This window comes from Temnothorax longispinosus, chromosome 10 (assembly GCF_030848805.1).
Source record: "Temnothorax longispinosus isolate EJ_2023e chromosome 10, Tlon_JGU_v1, whole genome shotgun sequence".
Taxonomy (NCBI): domain Eukaryota; kingdom Metazoa; phylum Arthropoda; class Insecta; order Hymenoptera; family Formicidae; genus Temnothorax; species Temnothorax longispinosus.
The window spans coordinates 1,475,927-1,499,592 of NC_092367.1; the positions used below are offsets into that span (position 1 = coordinate 1,475,927).

The following is a 23,666-nucleotide window of genomic DNA, read 5'->3' on the forward strand; positions in this document are numbered from 1 at the left end:
GCCCGTTCCTCCGACCAGCAACAATCGCTTCCGTGGAAGCCTTGACTGCAGGTAGAAGCCTGTTATACAAAATCGGCACAAAAGCGAAAAACGAAAGGGAAGAGACGAGCGGATCGTGCACCCGTAGAAAAAACCCCCAAGAATACATCCTCGCGTCACTTTTTCCCCTCTATCGCCCTTTTTAATTCTATCTCAACTGTTAAAAAGCTGATCTCTCTCCACGAACGAACACAGGATTTATCGAGTTTAAAGTACACACGCAGTAATTTATTACGGCTGATTGTTCCGCCGTAAAATAAATAAATTCGTAAGCTTCTCTTCCTGAGATACAAAATAATTAATAAATTAAAATGTTAATCTACAGATTATAATAAGCCGAAGTTAATTACTGCTAAAATACTTGATTATTCACAAAATCGTTTGATTTTGTTTTCAATAATTTTGAAAAAAAAAAACAATAAAAACGTATGTTAACAGGCCTAATATATTGATAAACGCATGTAGATCTTAGCTTAACACACACATAGTTAAACACGATACAATATATATCTAAAATTATGAAAGCCTATATTTTTTAATTTTCGGCTACGTTTACTTTTACATATTAAAGACTTTTATAATTTTAGATATATTATACACGTGTTTAAGGGGATCCTAAAGCCGTCTGTAATACCGGCTTTTTTTCTTAGCACTAATCTTTTAATTGACTTTATAGAAATGCAAAATTCTGGTCTAGAATTAAAGTACGCATCAAAATCTAGGTCATGGTGGTCAAATTTATATCGAAAACGAAAAAAAATTAATATTTTTGTTAATTTTTGGTATACGTGACGACAATATTTGCTTTGTACAAAAATTCCACGATAAATATCCACAAAATTAGACCGGCATGACCTAGGGACAACATTTAAGAACAATATCGTGCAATTAGATCTAAGATTGAAAACCTAGAAAAAAAGATTACTTTATATAACTTTTATATGTGCAAAAGCACATTCAGGTTGACAGGATAAGCAATATTGCGTGTGGCAAGAGATGGCGCAGTAATCGAACAAAGACAGATGCCTCTCGTTAGACAAGGACAGATATAGATATATGACAAGAAAACAGAATTAGAAATGTTGACATTACCGACGTCGAGGAAGTTCAGCCTTCACTTTAGGATCCCCTTAACCATTAAGACCTACATGCGTTTATCAATATATTAGGCCTGTTAACATATGTTTTTATTCTATGAGTTTTTAGGGTCCATAGCTCGTTAACATACATTTTTATTCTTTAAGTTTGATTCTTAGTGAGCCTCTTTACACAAGCTAATTATTAATTTTAAATTTCTTTGTTCTGAGTGAAGAGGTATAGGAAAGCTTGCTCGTCCCCCGTCTGGACGATTCGAAATGTCGGCGCGACAAAGAATACCGGCATAGCGGTATGCGCGATTGCGCGATCCCAAGCGCGGAAAAGGTCGGCTGGAAATCGCGCGTGTATGTACATTACATACGTGGATACGTGCCGTATGCACGGCTCGATCGTTCGGGGGTTAAAGAAGTGTGCGACCACCGAGCAGATGGTGGGGCACGGAATCAAGATGGCGTAACGACCGGTCGTTCCTCGAGGAATCGTTCGTTCGGTCGTACTCTCGAATGACCGTACGAATCCCGGAAGGTACGCCGGCTCGACTCGACTCGACTCGACTTCGCGGCTCGACTCGCAGGGCGTAGGGGGCTCGTCCTCGGGAAGGACGAGCGGGATGCCGACGTCCTCGAGGTCCCCCTCGCGACGCGGCTGGCGCCGTCCGCTATATCGATTGCCGTTCCGGCTTGCCCATTTTCAAAATGGCGCGGAGAGAGGGGACGGTCGAAATCCGGATGCCCCGGAGCGGCGGCCACGTTCCCGGTTGGAACTCCGCCTCGGCGTTTCCTGGGGGACGCGCGAGACCCGTCTGTTGATCCCCCCCGCCGGCGAGAGAATTCGTCGAGGCGAAAGGACTACGAGGACAATGACCACCAGGACGATGTCGGACATCGCGCACGCACGCGCGGGTGCCCGCGAAAAAAAACTTTCGTAATTCGTAGACGCGCAACAGTTCCTTCGGGGGCTTCGCCGTAAAAAAATACCAGCTTCCTTTTGTTCACCAATGAAAAATAGAAGAACGCGAAACTCGACGATCGATCGACGAGACGCCGAACGCGATCGTCGGCAACCGCACCACCTCACTTGGTACTCACCTCTCGAATCTCGGCGGTAAAAGCGACGCGCTGAGAAATATTCTCCGTGCTGCGAGGAGACGCGACGTATGTGTATACGTTGCCGGCGACGCGCACTTCGCGATGCACCTTGTATAAACCTTTTTCCTCGACGAAATCGCTCGGAGGTTCGCCGGGCGCACGTCCGGCGGGCACAATGCGCTTTTACGGCGTCTTTCTCTCTCACAGGTTCACGCGGGTACCGATACAACGGACGGAGGACGCTCGCGTTTATCGCGGCGATGCAACGTGCGTGGGGAAGAATGGCCTTTCTTTCTCTCTCTTTCTCTCTTTCACTTTCGTTACGGCGTGACGAGGAAGAACTTTTTCAGCCGGGAGCACGATCGCGGACACATCCACTTGGCTCGGTAACGCGCGACCAACTGGCGGTGATTCGGTGAACACGAGCGGAGGGGAAGCCGCGTCCGTCTGTCGGGGTCCGTCTGTCCGTCCGTCTTTCTGTCACCAATACGTCGCTCGCTCTCGCACCAACGAGTTGGTTCCCTCTCCCTCCCTGCTCTTCTCTCTCTTTCTCTCTCGCTCAGTTGTCCGTCCTTTCAGGATCTTTCCGTCTCCCTTTCTCTTTTTCTCGCGTTCCCTCTTCTCTCTTTCTTCTGTTACTCCGTTTCTGTCTCGCCTCGCCAGCAGTTTCCTCTATCTCCTTCTCTCGCTCTTTCTCTCGTTCTCTCTTCCCTCTCTCTTTTTCCCCGCCTTCCGTCGCTCCTGGACTTCTCCTTTCTCTCTATCCTTCGTTCTCTTCAAGCGCACACCCTGTACCCCGGACTCTTTCTCCCTTTTTATCTATCGTCAGCCTCTCCTCTCTTGTAAATCACAGGTACGTCGATGCCCCAATCGAGAGGATCGTGAAAGGGCGCACCGGGGAACGTGACGGCCGTGGTTCTCTCTTCCTCTCGCGCCCGAACGTCCTCGACGAAGGATGCTGGAGCGCGTGGCGACGAGACGTGTACACGCGGGACGAATCACAGGGCGAATTCACGGGACTACGCGGCGGTGGCCGGGCTCTACGGTCGGGTTAATGATCGATCGGCTCCTCTCTCGGCGGCGCGGGTAGCAGCAGCCAGCAGCAGTAGCAGCGACGACGAGAGATATCTCGCCGTCGAGAGAGACGCTCCTTTGTTCTGCTTGTGCCTGCCTGCGTTCGGTCGGTCTGCGTCCTACACGCCCACGCGGACGCTCCCCTTCGTCCGGAAGACGCGGCCGAATGCGATATCTCGGGAGGGAGAGAGAGAGAGAGAGAGAGACAGGCTGGCGCTCTCTCGACGCTTTTCGTTTTTCCCCCGTGGCTTTTTTCCTCGCGCGGTCCTGCGGTTCAAAACGCTGACACGATCCGCACCTCTCGACCGTCCGGGAAAGAATGAGTACCACGACAACGGAGACGGAGGGGTAGCAGGGATGTAACGGGCGAAACCCGGCGCCCCCGGGATCTCGTTCCGCGCCATGGTGGCAGCCCTGCCGACGACTCCAGCCTCTCTAACCAGGAGCGAGAAGAGAGAGCGGCGGGGTACGAGCGAGGTCGACGTAGGGCGGGGCCCTGTGTTACGAAGGGTTACCTTACCTAGGGACACCCCGAACCTTGTTTCGACGCGAGCATGTCGAAGTAGCGATTTTCAGGGTCGTCTCTTCACTGTCTTCAATCGTGTCTTCGGGGTCGGAGCACGTTCTGTCCGTCACGTCGAACTTGGCAAATTTCACAGATTATCATACAGATGATACAGACTTATCGTTAGCGGAATGTATATGTAGCTTCTTCCTACGTAATTTAATCTTGTGTGAGAAAATGTTATGTTACAAGTTATGGTTGCGCACACATGAGAGAATATAAATTTGCCAGATTACTCGTTCTCATATTTAGGTACACCTGAATAACTAGCTAAGAGAGAATGTCCGTGGAATATGCTATTTTTCTAAAAGACGTAGAAGCGAAAGAGGATACACTTAATATTAAGCACACAATAATGTTTACCGTGGATATACAATATCAACAATATGCCGGCGATATAGCTCATTCACCCATACTCTAATCTAATTCGTGGGACGCCCAAAGTGCCAGGATAGAATCCTTTGATGAGCATTTTATGTCTTATACGAGCGAAGAGGATTAAATCACGTTCCTCTCTGCACAAATCGAACAAGTTCCCTCCTTCTTCGGATTGTTCGGCTCTCCCAAACTGGTTTCCCCGCCGTCTCGGCTAAATTTCAGTTAAGGATCGCGGATAACGATCCTCTTAAGCTCGCGTTATCCCCGGTAACGGCGCAAATAGCCGGCAATCTCCCCCGTGATTTTTTTATAGTCTCGTATAACTCCCACAATCGCTGAGGGGAATCGCGTATTATACGTTATCGCGAAATTTTCGTGGAAAACTTTCGTTGCAAAAAGCACCGCGCCCTACACTGCTCAAACACTTCGAGAAATTAGAAATTAATTATTCTGTGTTTCCTCTATTTTTAATGAAGTCGCTAGATTTCGCTCGCGCGACATTCAGGGAATTTCAAACGAATCGATCAATCGCTAAGGCGATCGTGATACAACGTGATTTCCTGACTCCCCCTGATATAGTTCAGCGAATCGTATTTAAGGACGATTAAAACAACGATTATCGCCGGTCGCTCGCGTAATCTCTATACCGATTGCGGTGCACTACGGAGAAACCGGCGCGGTCGTTTGGACGACTGCGGTGGTCGCTCGAGCGAAACAAAACACGCATTATATACCTGCTCGCAGCCAGCTCGGCTATATTACGAATCGCCTTTCGCCTTTGGCAACGGGAAGCCGATGACTAATGCGAAAAACACCGACCGAGGTATGTTTGAGGCGATGGAACGCCGAGTTAGATAACGAACGGAATTTCGGGACTTGATTGTCGTATACGGTAAATAAGGCACGAGGAGAGCATGAATAGAGACCGAGATAAAATACCAACGAAATCCTAAGCGATTATCTGGTATCCGTGATAAAAGGAGATAAATCGTCGGAATTATGAAAACCCAGTAGTAAAACATGAAACTGAATCATAAAACAGCAGATGGCACCTCCATTGAGAAAAATCGCTCGGTCATTTTCTTCAGACATACGTCAAGCATGAATCAAGCGTCTTCGAAAGAAAGATCTTCCATTGTTCGGGGATTCTCAAAGTCACGTGTATTCTTCTCTTTCGTCGATAATCTTAATCACGGAAAGGGATTTCTGATAAGAAAGTTAGGAGTGGGCGCGATCGGCCCTCGTTATCATTTTTACGCGAGTGAATTAATCTCCCGGGATCACTCTCTCCATCTCAGCGCGTCGCTGTATCGCGATGCAAGCGAGCTGATCCTCCTGCTGCTGCCACGCCCATGAAGCGATCGTTTCGGCTCACTTGCGAAAGAGCGAGACTACCTACGCGACTACGACGCTCGATGCAGAAACTGCAAGAATACTTCCGACGTTTCGATTGGCCGCGAGAAGCGATAGAAGCCACGACTTTGTTTTCCATTTCATTTATCTCCGGCAGAATGACGCGACGTTAAAGAGCCGCGGCCGGCGCGGCCTGCTCCTCACGATGCATGCCTTTCACTTACGAATCCGATCTGTCCGATCTGTCACGATCTAATGGCCGGCTATGCTAATCCGTGCCCTACGTAGCGAACTGTGGTCTCTCTGTCTCTCTCGTTTGTGTAATTAGACGGGGGAGATAATTTCTGATTCGCGCACTCCGCACGACGGCTTACTAATTAAATGCAATTATCCGTTAGCAAACAAGTTTGATCCCCTCGCGATTTGCCGTTCACAAAGGGAAACATTTATTAACTTCTCGTGGGTCTCATTTGAGACTCTTGAATTTTGTTTCGAGGTTACGGGTAATTGAGATCGGATAGGTGGGTCAACAATTTTCTAATATCAAAAATTAATAAGCATTATAAAATCATTAAAGAACGATTTCTTACTTCATACCGTTATATTTGAAATTTATATAATTTAATTTCTGTATTTCCAATATAGAAGCATCACGTGAGTCATAAGCGATTGAAAAGAAACGTTAAAAATTAAATAACAAATCTGTAACTTCAAACAAATTTGGTTTCAACAGATTTTTAATTCCACGAGCTTAATATTATCAAGATACTTGCAAGACGTTGTAAATGTTGAAAAACGTTAAAAGTTATAACTCAGTCTCAGTTCTAAATAAAAAATTTGCATAAAGTCTAAACATAGGCTAATTGCGAGTCATCATACACAGTTACGATCGTGCAACCGTCACGGACAAATCATCGCTGGAGCATCCGTGCAATTTGTCCGGGCACCTGTCGCTCGCATCGAAGACGATATCAATATTTACCAGCACGGCTTTGCCGTCAGTATGCAAAACTGCTTACGCATCGTTTAAGTGTAAGACGTCGTATGGTAATCCGTCTGGAATGTGTAAGCTCTAATCGTCGTCTCGATTCACGACAATCAATCCCGCGACGCACTTGGCGACTGGGATCGCTTTCGTGGCTGGTCACCGGAAATCGACTATCAGGAAATGGAAGATCACTCCTTCTCGGTACCGCGCAACGTCTATATGTATGCACGTAAGCGCGTGTTGCGCGTCAGCTAAGATGCGCCAGCGCATTCCATGCCGAGGACACTCTCGTGCGCGAGTAAAACAATAACCGGATAGAGATTTCCCACGAAGGAAAACCTACTCGTAACACCTGCGCAGAATCCTGACCTCCCACAACTAATATTATTGACGAAAAAAAATGCTGAATGTAAACTATGTGTGTGTGAGGATGTTCGTGCTCAAATGCCTGCACAGAAAAAAAAGAAGTGTTAAATCAAGACTTGTATACTTGTATATAAGCAAGAATCTATAATCTTCTTATAAAAATTTCAACTTTTTATTTCAACTTTTTTTCTTGATTAAACTATATAGATAAATACCTTTATTCAAACAAGTTTTCTTCGTTTAACACAATTTATATCTCATTTCAAGATTACAGATACTTGCTTATATACAAGTATATAAGTCTTGATTTAACGCTTCTTTTTTTTTCTGTGTGAATAATCCAATAAACAAACTTTTCTAACCGCGCAACAGAAATGATTAAACGGACAATTTTCCAGGAAGATACATCTCTAAAGTTGCTAAATCACGAAAGACGTGAAAATACCGCGCAATATTCCATTATACGTAGGAAGTTTTATTATGAGCGCGCGGAACGTCTTCTCGACTTGATTTTTAAGGACGTTCTCCGGAAAATTAATTTTCTTTAGATTTTTTTGAAACTGTGATTATACGTTAATTTAGGTGTGCTTTATGCGATGGTATAAATTTCAATACCTCTTGCGGTATTAAAAATCGAGATACTGAATTTCAAAGTTTCAACTTTTAACATATAATTCCTATTCCGAGCTATTGTAAAAGAGACATTATAATAAATTGTGAAAAAAGTTTTCTCTAAATGTTTTTGAAAAATTAGTATATGATGCTCCATAGAAATAGAAATAATATGCAATTAAGTTTCAATACCCTTGCGGTACTCGTTTTCGAGAAATACTTGTGTAAAGTACGCGATTTGATGAATTTTTCGCTCGGTTCAGAGTGACAGAAGAGGAGAGGCGTCAGTTACTTGGCAACGCCGCATGAGTTCTCACGCGTGAAGGTAACTTCTTATTTTTTAGATGTTTATTTATATGTAATATTTTGTATATAAACATATTTTTAAGCACGAATACAAGTTGAGCACGACTGGAGCCGGAGAACGTCCTTAAAAACTTTATTATAAAGCGGGCAAATTCTACGGTTAAAATCGTGTAATTATATTTCAGTCCTCGTCGCGCATAAACGGTCAAACGATTTCATTCGACGCTGAACAAACAATTACACGAGCAGCGGATTATTCCAAACGAGAAAGTTCAAACCAAAACGAAAACTTTGGTCAAACTTTCCGAGTTAGCGAAGCGTCCCCTCGGTCCCCCGGGCGTCAAAAATCACAGTGGCTCGCCTGTCTCCCGCGGATTAAAGATTTGACGAAGCGCCGTGCCGAATTGTAAAAGTGATAGACGTTCTCTGTACGAGCGTGATGAAGAAACGAGACCGCGAATTCCGCGTACTGCGCGATACGGATTACTCACTTGGGATGGCGACGAACGACAAACGACGAGTGACGACGATGACAACGATGTCGTAACGCGAATTACTCATAACGTCGCTGCTAGTTCTGACGATCGCGACAATCGAGCTCGTGATACAATCCGAAAGTTAAATGGCCAACGTGTTGACGACTATCCGCTTTTGCATAAATGTCTCAAAGGTTCGCTTTATTCGAACAGGTACGAAGTTGTGAGACGGCGAAAAGCGAGGAAAACGCGCGACTATTTCAATGTCAAGAAACAGATCTTAAATTATGAGAGATTTCTGGAAAATTAGTTGAACAATCTTGTTGGACACCGATAATTTCCGGTTTAATAGAATATCACGAGAAAATCTATTCAAAACTCGCAGAAAAATTCATAATTGAGAGAAAGTGCACGATTTGTGGTGTACCACATATATCAAACGTGCTCGTAATACAAGGGCTGCCCACGAATTAATGGAAATCGATTTCGAAGGCATCACCCGCGAGCCTTATAGATTCAATTTATCTGTTATAAAAGCGATCCTATCTCCCTCACTCTCTCCCTCTGATGCGTTTGGCGCACGTCCTATAATCGAAATCTATCTCCTAGATAGATTTCCCAATTACTGAGAAGCGTTACAGAAACACGCAGTAAAAGTAATTCGATTAAACCGTTATGCATCCAAGAGGCGTGCTGTTTCGACAGTAATCCGCTATTTCCTCGTAATTTCCAAAATTGGTTCCTTCGAAATCGCACTGACGGAGAACCGTCGTCAAGCCGATTAACAAGTGAAGTCACGTAGAACGTTAATTTAACGAACGATCCTTCGCGGGGGATTTTAGGATTTAACGCTCTATAAATCGTAACACGACAAAATGTAGCGAGCTGGCATTTCTTAAACTGATGGTTAAACATCGTACAAACTTGGACCCTACAGAAGTAGAGTCCAAGAATAAGCGTCGCGGGTTATTTAATTCTAACTTTTAACATGTTTATACTTTTCGCTTTCGCTCCCATCGCGTGCGTATCACTGCGTGCACGCCAGATTCTACGTCTTCAATTAAATGAGGCGGGCATGCTCAGTGGCGAGACGGATAATAGAGAGCGAACGCTGTCACGACTCGGCGGCGATAATTGACATTCTTCCGCGCGGACTGAAAAAGGCCCAAGCTCGCTCTCGCGCCGCTCGCGTTAACTCAATTAGACGCGACAATGAGAGCGATCTCTATGTTTCCATAGAACGGCGGTCGTTATCAATAGACAATAGTCGTAGGCAGCAGCACCAACGATGCAGTGGTCGGGTGCGCAATTTCTTTGTCCCTTGTGTACCGTATATTGCGCACGTCGCGGCGCGGGGCGACGCGTCGTCGTTGCTGACGATGCTTTTCAGGATTTCCCCGCGCATCGTCACTATAGTTGACTACGTAGAAACGAAGAACGGAGCGCGACTCTTTTATCGCATTGCGCTTTGCCTTTATGTCGTCCCGCTTCTATGCGCCGCATATTACCGCAGCGTTTCCGCTCGGAATGTCGCTCGGATGCGCGGCGACGACAGCCAGAGACTCCAGAGAGCAGTTTTTGCAGTGGAAACGACGCGACGATTTGTATATATCGCAGAGATTTCAACGTACAAAGCGCGAGTTTCGCCCGCGGCAAGCTCATCGCTGCAACGCGTCGGAAAACAAGTTCACACGCTGCCGATTCTTATTGTGCATCGCGCATGCAAAGGATAATAATACTCCAACTTGAAATTTCTCGAAATCGAGTCGCTGTTAATAGGACATTCGTGCAACAATATTTTCATTATTTTCATTATTAAAACGGAGCATAGTAATTGCGGACTCACGACGAGCAAATGGATGTATAAACTACTTGGATAATTAACTTGGAAATATAATTAAAATAAAGAAGAAACCAACCGCTCTCAAATGTAGCAAAGCTATGCACGTTCAGACCAAATTACGAGCTCCAAAAAAGGGTGTTAGATTAAAATAAAATCAATTTATTGAATGAACAGTATAATACATACGTTTACGTTTCGACTATACTTAGTCTTCATCACAACCAATTAATATGAGAAAATAAAATAAAACAATTTCCTGAAGTAATAAAGTAAACGACACAATGATAAATACAAAAACGCCGAAATAAACGTGCATAAAATGCGTCATCATGTAAAACTATGCATAAACTGTTCCTGTAGGAACGTCACCGTCACCGAGGAATGATCGGAGCGATAGCGAATTCAGCCAGGAATGCGAGAGATGATTGGATCAGCCGTTCAACGATAAATCAATTTATTCATCAAACGAGTTTGAGTAGTTTAATATGTCACGTTCCACCGCTTCTCTCAAAATACCCACGTTCACGAAGACGAATCTGTAAATGCACGAATGCGAGGCATGGAAGGGAGCATCGCCGGCTCGTTTGCAAGAAACGACGACGATGACGACGACGACGACAACGACGACGAGAACCAGAACGGCTTGTTCTAAGGAGCGGCTGCTTGCCAACGGTACAACGGCGGACACATGGCGAACGTGCGGAGGCGATTTCCATGATACGTCGCGATAAGACGTCGCGATACACAGACACGCGAGCGGAGCGAGCGGAGCGAGCGAGTGCACTCGCACTCAACCGACTTACATGGATCGTGAGTTAGCCCGGCGGCATAGCTAAGAGCGCTGCATCGCAATCGCGAGATTAAGGGATTAAAGATTCAATGAGATTTTAACCACACGCCAGACTTACAACTCCTGGAAGCGAAGTTCCTCCACGCTTTCGGTACAGAATACGTCAAGACGGAATGTTGCGAACGTGGGAATTACTAAAAGTTGTAAATTCATACATGAACCTCTTAGAACCCAATTACTTCAAGCCAAACTTAATTTTTGTAAATTTCTTAATTGCAGTATTATAAGACGTAATTAGTTTATAACTTTATCAACTCTGCTTTTTATTTCGTGGATAATTTTATTTCATAAGTGCGGCTTCTGAAAGTTTCGATATAAATCGAAAAACTAAAGCGATTGTTCATGACATTTTCAAAATATATCAAAAAATAATATATACCTTGCTCTGATTTTTATCGATTTGAGATCGCATCTTTTCCCCTTCATCTGAACGATGTTTGTGCGAAGTTGAAGAGGAAGTCGGCGAAAATAAATAAGAAGGAATGCGCCTCGAGACAGAGAGGGTGCGGAAGAAACATTAACCTCGGGACGTCTCTTGACCCGCGGCATTATACGTCGTAAATTAATAAAGTGGTTAACGACGGGGGGATAAAAAGGTTCCCGTGGTTCTTCATGGCTTCGAGATCGCTCTTTCTGAAAGGAATCAACGAAGAGATTGATGTACGTGAGTACACACTGTACACAGTGAGTGCCAGAACAGAAGGAACCAATCACGAGACTAACACATTCCCAAGACTCAGGGCCCCCGCACAATCAAAAATATAAGGAGCGAGGAACAGATATTCGAGATTAGGAATAAGAAATCAGGAATAAAGCTGGTGTAGCATTGATACACGGCTCCCGATAGGTTAATAGTTATTTTTTGTGTAACAAGTGCGGGAAGTTGAGAATTGGACACGAGTGCGGAGTGGACGCACGAGCCGAAGGCGAGTGCGATCACCCGCACGAGTGTCCAATTCTCATCCCGCACGTGTTACACACCCTATTTTATATTACAAAGTGCGTGGAAAGTGGCCCATTATTGCGCGCGCGTCATCTGTGCGACGGATGGCCGATCCCATACACGAGTCAAAACAGTGCGGTAATGTTTACATTACCGCACAGTTTCGAAGAAACAGTGCGGTAATGTTACATTACCGCACTGTTTTGACTCGTGTATGGAATTGGCTATTTGTCGCACAGATGGCGCGCGCGTAATGGGCCACTTTCCACGCACGTGTGATATAAAAATCTATTATGCAACACGTGCATGGAAAGTGCCCCATTACGCACGCTACGCGTGCGTGATAAACCATTTTCCAGGCACTTGCAACATAAAATAGGGAGTGTAAGCCGTGTGTAAAGATGAAAATTCCCGGGTGGCGGAGTTTACGCACGAGCCGAAGGCGAGTGCGGTAACCGCACCCGGGAATTTTCATCTTACCTCACTTGTTACACAAATAACTATTGCCTGTGTTTTTCATTGTGCATCCAATATCTATTCCTTGTTCCTTGTTCTTATATTTTTGTATGGGGGTCTTCATATTTTCATAATATATAAAATAGAGGAAGCAATGACGTAGCATTGTTAATCTTGCGTTAATCAAATCGTTGAATCATATATTTCTGCCAGGTACATATCTGAAAGAAGAACCATCTCCAAGAGCGGAATTACAAAATTACTTTCACAAACCCGTAACATTGCGAATTCCTCTAGTAAATCGGCTCTCGCAAAAAGTTGCGAGGGAGTTTGAAAAGCAATTTCTCGAGATTGATCCACTGCAAACGAGCGACTCGACGATCCACGTGCAGATATAGCGGGTAGTAAAGACGGTGTCAATCCTGCACGTTCTCCGGCACGTTTAGTGCCGGAAACGGAAGCTCCACCTTAGTCGTTGGTCGCAAATAATGTTTGTGCGAACGCGCTCGAAGAATGTCGCATGGCGATGTAGTCGGATATCTAATCACTGTCTAACTAACATCGTGTACGCGCGATATCCTGCTGCGATAAAAAGAAAGGAGCGCTGCATAGTATTTCGGATACTTCGACCATTCGAAGTTGAAAAGCCGATTTTCGGTGCACATATTGATCTTGAACGCTATATTTACATCGGATACATAGAATTTTCATTGAATAGAGATTGGGATACGGAACTGTTTCCGTCGAAAGCGAAACCGTGTATACATCGCAGGTAACTCTATTTCAAATTGAATTACCGCACATTTCCAGATCCAGTCGTTTCAGCGACTCCGGTTGGATCGATCATCGGCTAAATTGAATTTAGGATCTGACCGGCTAAATTTAATTTAGAACAGTTTTAGCCCGAATTAAATAAATACATAGGAAATAATTAACGCGGTGCGCATCTAATACAACGTAACATTTAATAATGTAATATAATGATATATAATCTAACGTATAATATTTGTATGTATGTTATAATAATATAACCTAATGTAACGTAAACTGTTTCAAAAAATAGTTTTCCACGTAATACAAAAAATTAATAAATTTTATTACATAATTAGCTTCTCTTTATTTTGCGTGTGATTCGAATTTGCCTACATACATGATTGAAATAATTGATCAAATAATAATACGGTTAAATTAATTAAGATAATTTTAAAACTTAATGACTGCATTTAACTAATCGCTTCAGTTTATATATTGATGTATGCGAATGTGCGACGGGGTGTGCGTGAAGCCCTGCCAAGTGGTCGCGCCACGGGTCTGCGTGCAGCAGACATGTCGTGGCCTTCTTACCGAAAGAACGAATGAATGAACGAATAAACGCCCGCGCGCAAGACGGGAAGGTCGACGAACCAGATGTGGAGGGAATATCGCGGATCGCGGAACGGTTCGACGAAAATGCAATTGGGTGCAAGGTCATGCGCGACGCTCTGATTCGCTGCCAAGAAGGCAACGGCGGAGTTTGCACGGTCAGTTTCCGCTGCGCTATTAGACTTCGAGGGAAGCTTCCGCGGCAGGAATCGCAAGCGAGGACGCTGCCACGACACACGGCAATTTGCCCGACACGCGTCGATTTGTCAGTGTCAACGTAGGTGGCCCCAAACGCGGCACCTACGACTTCCCTTTACCGGCCTCGCGGGATGGAATTGGCTCGCGCGCCGCATCCGGTTTCGTCGGTCCATGAATCACGTCATTGAGATTGGAAAAGGTTATTTCTTCTTTTTCCGCGGATTTGTCGTTGTCGCAGTTACTCATTGCTACCAATCGCCAGGAATCACGTTAATCGATCGAAACCGTGTCGTCTCCTCGGATTAATGACCTATTCGGTTGAAGCGATTATTTCCCGATGATGAGGGGGAAACAGCGAGAATTGTAAAGTTTCCAAACTAACAATAAATTGCAAGTTTTGCAGTTTTCTTTTTGGTTTTATATCTTAATATTTTATAATATTATTACATATGTTATAATATTTTAGTGTTAATGTTTTATATACAGAGAGAAACGGAAAAGGCTCATTTAATTTGTATAGAGTTTCGCAGAGGCGTCGAACAACCATTTGTAAATTACAATAATCCCGCGATGCCTCATTATGATTTCAGTGTAGTATTACGCTGCTTCCGAACCGTGGCGCTTTACTTGTACATCCGATTAGCGCGTGCATGCGTCTATGCATCGCGTAAATAAGTTGTAAAATATATTAAAAAATATATCGAGCACTCCGTAAGCTTCGCGCATCGAAGAGAGAGAGAGAGAGAAAAAGAGAAAAAGAGCCCATACCAAGCACAAATATTTATTCGTGTCAATGTAAATCGAGCGTCACGCTATTCTTCCGGACTATTTTATCGCGCCACTTTATCGCAGCATAACTCGCAGCGAAGACCTACACCTTCTCTCGCATTTTGTCGCGTATAACGGACGAAGTACTACGTGCGCGATCTGCATATCATTCGCAGGCTAATGTCAAGCCCCCCGGCGCCGCGGCGTACGACATCAGACTACATGCATGTTTCATATAATTTACGGTCGTTTTCTATTCGCAAATAAATAGAGAGATTCGAGAGACACGAATTTATACATGAAATTTATTAATAATAATCTTTTTTTAAGGTTTTAATAAGATGCTTGCCTATCGTTAACCAATCTTGTATCTTTTCGACCCAATACGCGTCTGGCGATCCAGCCCGACGCTCTTCCGCACAGGAAAGCGAAAGCCGAAAGAGCGCTATATGGATGATATATAATTCTCACGAACAAATCTCCGAATCCCCTCGACTTCAAAGCGTCCAACGACCGCTCTAATGTCGCATTATTCGACGCCGGTTCCGGCGACCTCATAAACGCACTGTCCACGAATCATACCGCGCCGACCGACCTGCCATTTTAATACGGTTAAACCTCCACTTCCGAATAAAACTTCATCAGCCCCCACGAATCTCTCGCATCCGTCGGAACTGTGGACGGCTGGCGCCCAAAATCGCTCGTGTGTGCATCTCCCGTGCGTGCGCGACGTTCACAAACTCACGCACGGCCGTACGCACACACGCACGCACGCACGCACGCCCCCACGTGTTCACGCCCTACGTAGTGCTAATGCGAATATTGCGAATGCATGCGTGCACTACCGAGATGCATGCGGATGCACTTCCCGTGAAACTTTTGTTTCCTTTCACCCCCCGTATACTACGGCAGGGCCGATATCTCCCCTTCCTTGCACGTGCAAAATATCGGGCTTTTACTCCTCTGTCGCTCGGTGAGCAGATTTGTCGGGCAGATGTCGAAGAAACGCTTCGGCTATCGTTTGAAAGATCGGAAAATTGCGATAGCACCGCGACAAGCGGTGTCAATCGGGATTTTCAGAAAATCGAAATGCACGCTAATTCGAAGACACGTTTGCACAAACGTACAATTTAAATTTAAGTTTAATTAAAGTAAATGTACCAATGCCTGGACAAGTACCTATGTCTGGACATTTTTATCACTTTAGTCCTTAAATAAGTATTATAACGCGAATTAAAATCAAAGGATCAAAGATAAAAATATTTTTCTTGTATCATATTTTTGTCTTTGATTTTAATTCGCGTTATACTTATTTAAAAACTAAAATGATAAAGGTGTGCAAACATAGGTCTTAAGTGTCTCGGCATTGGTACATTTACCGCATGAAAAAAATTCCGACAGACTCGAGAATATTCGGGGTATACATACTTAATTTATAATAGTGTCCAGATATGTTTTCAAAATGTTTTCTCGCAAAAGGTGAATGTTTTTCAAATGTTCGCGTTAATAAACAGCTTCCGCGGTTCCCGCGAAAACCCTTTACTTATTATACGTATCACGCACGATGAATTATTCACTTTCCGTGATGCACAATATGCGCGGGCCCCGCGACGAACAATTGTCTCTCGTATGTAATTGGGTAAACAGCGTGTCGATCGTGCCTGTAATTACAGAAATGTCGCCAACCGAAATACGCATATCATTCATAAATTCATGTCACGTGACGAATGACAGGACCAACAATGACCAATGACTGCTGTACGAACGGCGTAATGCAGACGGACACCTCCTTTTCCGGAAGTCACGCCGACGGAGCGTGAACCTTCTTCCGTCTTTCGTGATTTCCAAAGCCAGGAGCTCCCGTGTTATACACGGAATATCAACAAGAACATAATTTATAGGTACCTGGCCCCTTCTATTTTATAAAATCTGTTATTACATTCTACGAAAACCAGAAATAAACATACAACCAGAAAATAGACAAAGCTATCGAATACTTCATAAATAAAAATGAGCAAATTATGGAATTCTAGAATCATTAATTCTGCTGGCACACAAAACTTCCGAAGTAAAGATAGATGACCTTTATTCAAATATCTAATATACTTTATGGACTTGGACGTTTCGCTGCTATTTATGTTTATGTAAATTCAACGAACGACGCGAAGTCAACGACGAACGGTCGAAATGACAGGTATGGTAAATCGCGTATGCTAAATTTATAGTCGGCGGCGAATGGCGGACGATAAATATTTTCCACATGGCTCGCGTATCGAAAGTGACAGCAAAAGACGAGCGGAAAAATGTGGAGCCGTTTAGCATGACGCGTCAGCATATCGATATCTCGATGGGAATAATTCATCCCCGTGTGGCCCCCGTCTTCGACGGACGGCGCGGCGGCGGTACCGATGGACGCGCGAAAAGGAGCCGATTCGTCATGCACGACGGATGCTCCGCGAATTCTTTACGCGCTAAACTCGAGCTCTCTCGAGTCACGTATGCCGAACACGCGCGTGCAACGCGCATCGTGCACACGCGCACGCATAACGAACGTCCGAATTCTTTTTCTCCCCTTTCATTCCTCCCGCTTATCATTCCTCCTTATTTATCCAGTATCCGTGATAAGTATCCAGTACGATTCAAATAAGATAAAAACAGCGAGCTAGCGAAATATTAATTATGTGTTTGATATATCTGTGATGTTAAGTTCTATCGCATTAATTTTTATAATGGCAGACTCCTCAAGCAATTGAAAGTGAAAATTTTCTTAGCAAATCTTAGCGATTTCTTCATAAATATAATGTATGTGTATGCGTGCTCTACGCATATCATATTTATCAAAATATAATTTATAATTTATATTAAAATGTTAAGTTTAGATGTCTTAATATTGGCCACTATGTTAATAGATATCTCACAAATGTTCGTAATGCACAGAGAAATAACGCGCGACGTCGCATTGTTTACTATGTATTAGCATATCCCGACATAGCTCGAAGGGAAGTTTTGCAATAGCGAGATACATCTGCTTTCTCCCTTGTACAACGCCTGACAACACCATTCGTCGTGCCGTACGCGGACAATAATGAAGCGCGATTTGCCTAAAACACTAATGGCGCATTGTGCTTCGGTGGGCCCTCATCGTCGTTCCTACGAGACCGCCGGTATATCACCGCCTGCGGCGATGCAATTAAGATCTAATTAAGCGTCACGAGAGAAATACGACGCTGAATTCATTCATAAGGTAACACACGGGCGCGCTCGCAGGATACGTGCGATTCGTTAAATCGATTAGTATTGTTTAGTGCAAACGAATAAGTGCTTCTTACACTGATTATTAAACACTGATATTTATAATTCCTTCTAAATTGACTGCTTAGAAATTATATCCTGAATAAATTCCGATAAACCTCATTTTAAATTAAATAAAAAATAACTTCCTGTTATCTATCCTTATACTTTTAAAATGTTGCTGTAAGAACATAAAGAATTACGTTTTTTTATTTCTTCCTTGGTCAAACCATTTTTATCAAAGTATCTTTTTATCTTTTTATCTAGTACATCCTGTACGCATACGAATCACGAACTTCTCGCAACTCCGTTTCTAAGTAGGATAACACCGCCATGGATCGAAATCAACTCACGTACTCGCCGTTCCCGATGGCCAGGAACGGCCAGTAAATGAGGTAAAGGCTGAAGTGACGGGACATCTCATCTCGAAGATTGAATTAAATACACTCCTAGAAGAACGTAGCCGTTATACGTGCGTGCTATAACGGTCTCGGGGGACGACCATGACCGCGAGATCACGGTGACTAGGTGACCCGTGTAGCTTCAATACCGTACGAGAGCGAATAAAAAAATTAACGACCTGCCCACGGAGTTATTCTTTTAAAGTCGCGTAGTTCATCGGCTAAAAATTTGATCACATGCAAATACATATTATATATATTCCCACGCAAGTGTAATAATTTTTCTGGATAATTAACTGAAAAAGGATTAATCTAACTTTAATAAACAGAGAGAAAAATATTATACAATACACTATGGAAGCTATAAGAGGACAGATGGGGGGGGGGGGCGAAACTTGAATGTGAACCAATATACGTAAGTAGCGTTATTCAACGTGAACGTGGTACCATAGAAACGCACGATGCCGCTCTTGTCTGGATCATAAGTGACATTGAATAGACCGAGAAACTGCGTTTTGTCGGACCATTTGTGTAGTTCATTTTACTGCGCTCAACGACAATGACGAAGCGATTAATGACACCGTGTGAGCACGTACGTACAAAAGGACTAATGACACTCTGTGCACTGGTCGCGCGAGTACAATAAGTGTACGTGCACTGTAGAAAACGGAAGTACCGATTAGTATTATACTTTACCGGCGACACAAGCAGTCAAGCAGTCAACTAGACATATCAAACGAGCTAATTTCGGAAGACTTTACACGAGTTTCACAAAACAAGATAACTTCAAAATACGACAACGATTCCTTCTTGCGAAACGTTTCGATGCTAAAATTTCGTTGAATCGTAAATCGAGCACACAGAAATTTTGCGTAGAAAAATCATAGATTAATTCACGTTAATATAAATGCTAGCAGATTATTTATGCGATAACTGACAATTAAAGTCAATCATTACAAAAAATGACAAAAATTTAAAAACAAAAATTCTATCTACTTTTCTCGGCATCATGGTTTTCGATTTAGCGGTCAAAGACTACCAGAAAGTTCTTAAAGCAATAAAAATGGTAAACGAAGAATGTCTGTCGCTTTACTTTATCCTGCGGAACCGTTTGAAGTGCAATAAAACGACTCAGCTCCTTGCGACCGAATGTTCAAAGACAGACGTTTTTTTCTTCCAAAAGCTAAAAAATTCGGAGCTCTTTCTAAGCGCAATACTTGTTTGTGTGTATAACGACTTACGAGAGCGATAAACTGAATCTAATATTCTATCAGTAAAAGAGACATCTTTTTAATAATTTAAATTTTATAATATATTTTAAAAAAGATCAGCATGATATCGGCACAACATTCTGCAAAATATTTCTGTACAGTAGATTTCGTCTCTAATTTCTCCGTATAAAATCACCATTTCTATTTTCTCATTATTATATTTGAAATCCATTCGCATACGTCGACTCTTATTAACCACAAAATGCGAAGGGAGGGTTCCAGACCGCCACGTCGGCGGAATAACGATCCGCTCTGCCAGAACTCGAAAATTCATACGGACAGGAAGCCCCCCATTCGCATTCCCGAATCACACGCAAGATCAGTGTTACAAAAGATTAAAATAGCATTCATATATAAATTAAATAACAGAAAAATGGTAAAATAATAAAATAATAAAGAGAAAAGTTCATACCATTAAGGCACATAATAAATTTATCTTTCTAATTATAATTAAAAAAAGTGCAGAACAGCTCTTTTCGTTATCTAGCGTTACTGCTATTTAATATAATCAACTCTAATTGTCATATTTTACCTGTAATTGCTAAGAGGTTAATTATAAGATGGGAAAGATATCTTTCTCTTTTCATAAATAAATTTCTGCCGGCGCTTTGAAGAATACTTTAAAAACGCGATTATTATATAATTTAATTTATATTAATTATTTGTGCGTCAAGTTTTATTCTTTGCTTGATAAGTTTCGAGGTAAAGGATCCTCGTGTTATAGAGAATTCTGCATTTCTGGCAACACTGGCCGGAGAAACGACCCTTCACGATTGCGAACTCAACCGGACCCCGACGGTGTGCCACGAGGGTTGCCGCTTTCGTATTGATTGTACGTCGGATGATTCATGGGGTATTCTAGTACGGTGACCACCCCCGCGATATTCTAAGCAGTTGCCAACCCCAAGCCTCGGAAGCTTATCCCCGCCGCCGAGACGGAAGGACACTGGCTGGAAACTACATGTTGAGATATGACAAATAAAGGGCATTATATGCATCCCTGCTAAATACACTGCAAATTCGAGGAAAAACGAGATAATGCAACCTGGAAATCCCGAAGATCAGTATGCAGTTGGCATTGTAGTAACTTTAGTGATATCTATGCTATTCTAATAGTTTAATCCCGTGTCATATCTGTTTAAAAAAAATATTATCGTACAATCGAATAACGCGTACAAAGTAAAATCAATAATTAGATGCCGTAAAGAAGGCGCAGTTGTAACTGCAGTAAGCAACTGAAATTAAGCAAGCCACTTGAATGCAATTTCGTGGACGACCCTCGCGCAGGTGGAAGCACGGAACAGGTTTGAGGAGAAAAGGAAGACTTTAGAAGACAAAGAAGAAAGTAAGAATTTAGAAAAGTTAGTCTACGATGCCATGGAACGCGAATTCATTAGCGAATCCTTAGAGCAGCCAGATAAAAATGTCACGATCATAAGTGCCACACCTGCCGCCTGAAGTTTCAAGAACACTTGGCACAGGTGCGTCTATAAATATACAAGTGCAGAAGAACTCGATCACCGAATAAGCTAATGGACATTTCGTTTGTTATCGGCAGTTTCGTCGAATTTCGTCCAGGTGACGATATTTATTCTGATGTTTTTAACGCATCGATTCATTTTCTGTTAATTGTGTAAATAAGTCAACCCCTCGAGAGAACTTACTTCGCACGTGCATTATATTCGCGCATATATTTAATTGCGACTGCAGGACGAGAAAAAGTATGCTTTAAAAGGCAGCACAAGGATTACAGTACATTGTCCAGAGAGCTATATAGAATTCACAGAATTACTAATAATTACACGCGCTAATTACATTGTCATTCCCGTATGATTAAATTTCATCAATTAAACGAAAAAGTAAATTTATTATTTTTAAATGGTTATTCAAAAATAATAAATAAAATGTAATAATAAAAATAACAATAAAACGTGATAAAAGAAATTTCAGATACTTGATATACTTGTGTGTCATTCGGTTACGCCTTTCACGAAGAACTATAACGTTTTACTTAAAACTAAACACGTCTCGATTCTACTTCCGCCGGATATAGAAATTCGTTCACCTCAGCACAATGTCATATGTAATCAATCTCCTTCTCAAGCCGCCCTCTTTCCTTTGGGCACTCACCCAAAGAATATTAAAGCCTTTCGCGGCTACTAGTGGGTGGAGGACGCGGCACATGGTCCAGAAGCAGCAGCACTCGAGAGAGAGAGAGAGAGAGAGAGAGAGAGAGATATTTTTATGATTTCCAAAATAGCGGAACTGGCACGACGCGCGCGTGTACCTTACATTCTTCCCTGAGCTCTTTCTTCTCGAGAACTCTTCATCGCGAAAATAACGCGCAAAGACAGGCCAATGTCTCTTCTTGGCAAAGCAGCAGCCTCGCTGTGCATATGGTATTCTACATCAGACACCGAAACATAATCTCGATAAATTCAGAACGTTATTGCCTCGATCGTCGACCGTTATTCCGAAATATTGCCAAAGTCCATTTACCTCTAAATTGGTTCTCCTAATTTTGTCGAAAATAATCGTGGGTGTGATTCCGGCGGGGTTTGGCCAACACTCTACTGACTCTACTCACAATCTATCCGACGCGACGTCGCGAGTGCACGCGTCCGCGCGCCCGCACGTACGAGGCCCCGGCACTTTCACTCGTCCGCCTCTTTCCCCGGATTTCTATACGATGTGAGAATAACGGCATTGGCGTATGGCGCCGTGGATATTTGGCACAGACCTGAGAGAGCGTTACTATACCGCGTCGCTCCCTCTTTTCGACGTGCTACACACGTGCAAGCGACGCCGCTTGTGGCACATCTGGCCGCACATTCAAGGCCGGACAATCAACTTTGCGCAAAAGGAGCCTCTTCGTACGCTATACAGGGTGTGTCGTCAGCTACGACTGACCTGAGAATCCTGACAACGCGATTCGCTCTGTAGGATATTCAAAGATGCACCCGAATGAGAATAAGAAGATAAAATGATAATTTGATGACGTGAATTCTTCCCAGTCAATTTTGTCATCATATTGGAAATTCTATTAAAATTTCTGCACAGTAATATCTTTTGATTTCCCAAGATATCGTTTCTTGTAATTCATCTATTAAGAAAAACAAATTTTTTAATCTTTATTTTTAAAAGTATGTGTGATGTATCAGCGATTTTTTCTCTTTTATTGCAAATTTTTTTATGAATAATCGGAAACTGAGAAGTACCACAGTGTAAAAAATTATGGTCTTAAAATATTTTTGATCTTACAATTAGTGTAGTTTAAAATTAAAACACTCCATAAGACTACAATATAAGACACTTATTAAATATCACATTATATAAACGTTTTTGTTTCAAGTGATATACAATATACGTTATCAATAATGATAGATGAGTTATGGAAAATTAGAATAAAACTTATTTTCTCTCGGATACCACGGATACCGCGGTATTGCTCATGATACTACGCGGTACTATGTCACCGATAGATGTCATTTGGTATTCATCGTAACTTTGAACACTCGATTGTGCGAGGTGCTCGTTTTCATCAAGAGCTACGAGAGACCAAATTTGCATCGTTTATTGCCGGGATCCGAGGATCCTGAAGGATCTGCCGATAATGATCGCTCCAATGAATGACTTGATTGTCATGAATCCGCGCCGGTCGGGTAAACAAGTTCCTCAACAAAGAACGCCGACGGATGACAACGCTTTTATACGGAGACATGCGATGAATGCGAAATGCGCATAAGCTAGCTATCGAAAACAAAGCGAGGAAGTAACGAGTGAATACACTTTAAATACGCTTAGCGCCTTTCGACAGCTTCGCGGTTCTATCGCGATATTTTTATAACATGTGCAAAAGCAAACGAACGACTGTCATGTATTCTTCGCCAGTACTTTTAATTGTTTACAGCTCGAAACTCGACCTGGAAACCTGAATCCT

At 43.0% G+C, this 23,666-nt stretch overlaps 1 protein-coding gene across 2 annotated transcripts in view; it reads right to left on the reverse strand.

Annotated features, from left to right (window-relative positions):
• LOC139820585 (uncharacterized) overlaps positions 1–23,666 on the reverse strand; it is a 95,933-nt gene that overhangs the window by 51,447 nt on the left and 20,820 nt on the right. Inside the window, exon 1 of one of the 2 annotated variants that reach the window (XM_071790960.1) lies at positions 2,226–2,807. The exons of the other annotated variant lie outside the window; for it this stretch is intronic. The gene's annotated coding sequence lies outside the window, so the exon portion shown is untranslated. Of the gene's footprint in view, positions 1–2,225; positions 2,808–23,666 lie in introns of those variants that run through there. 2 annotated transcript variants of the gene reach the window in all.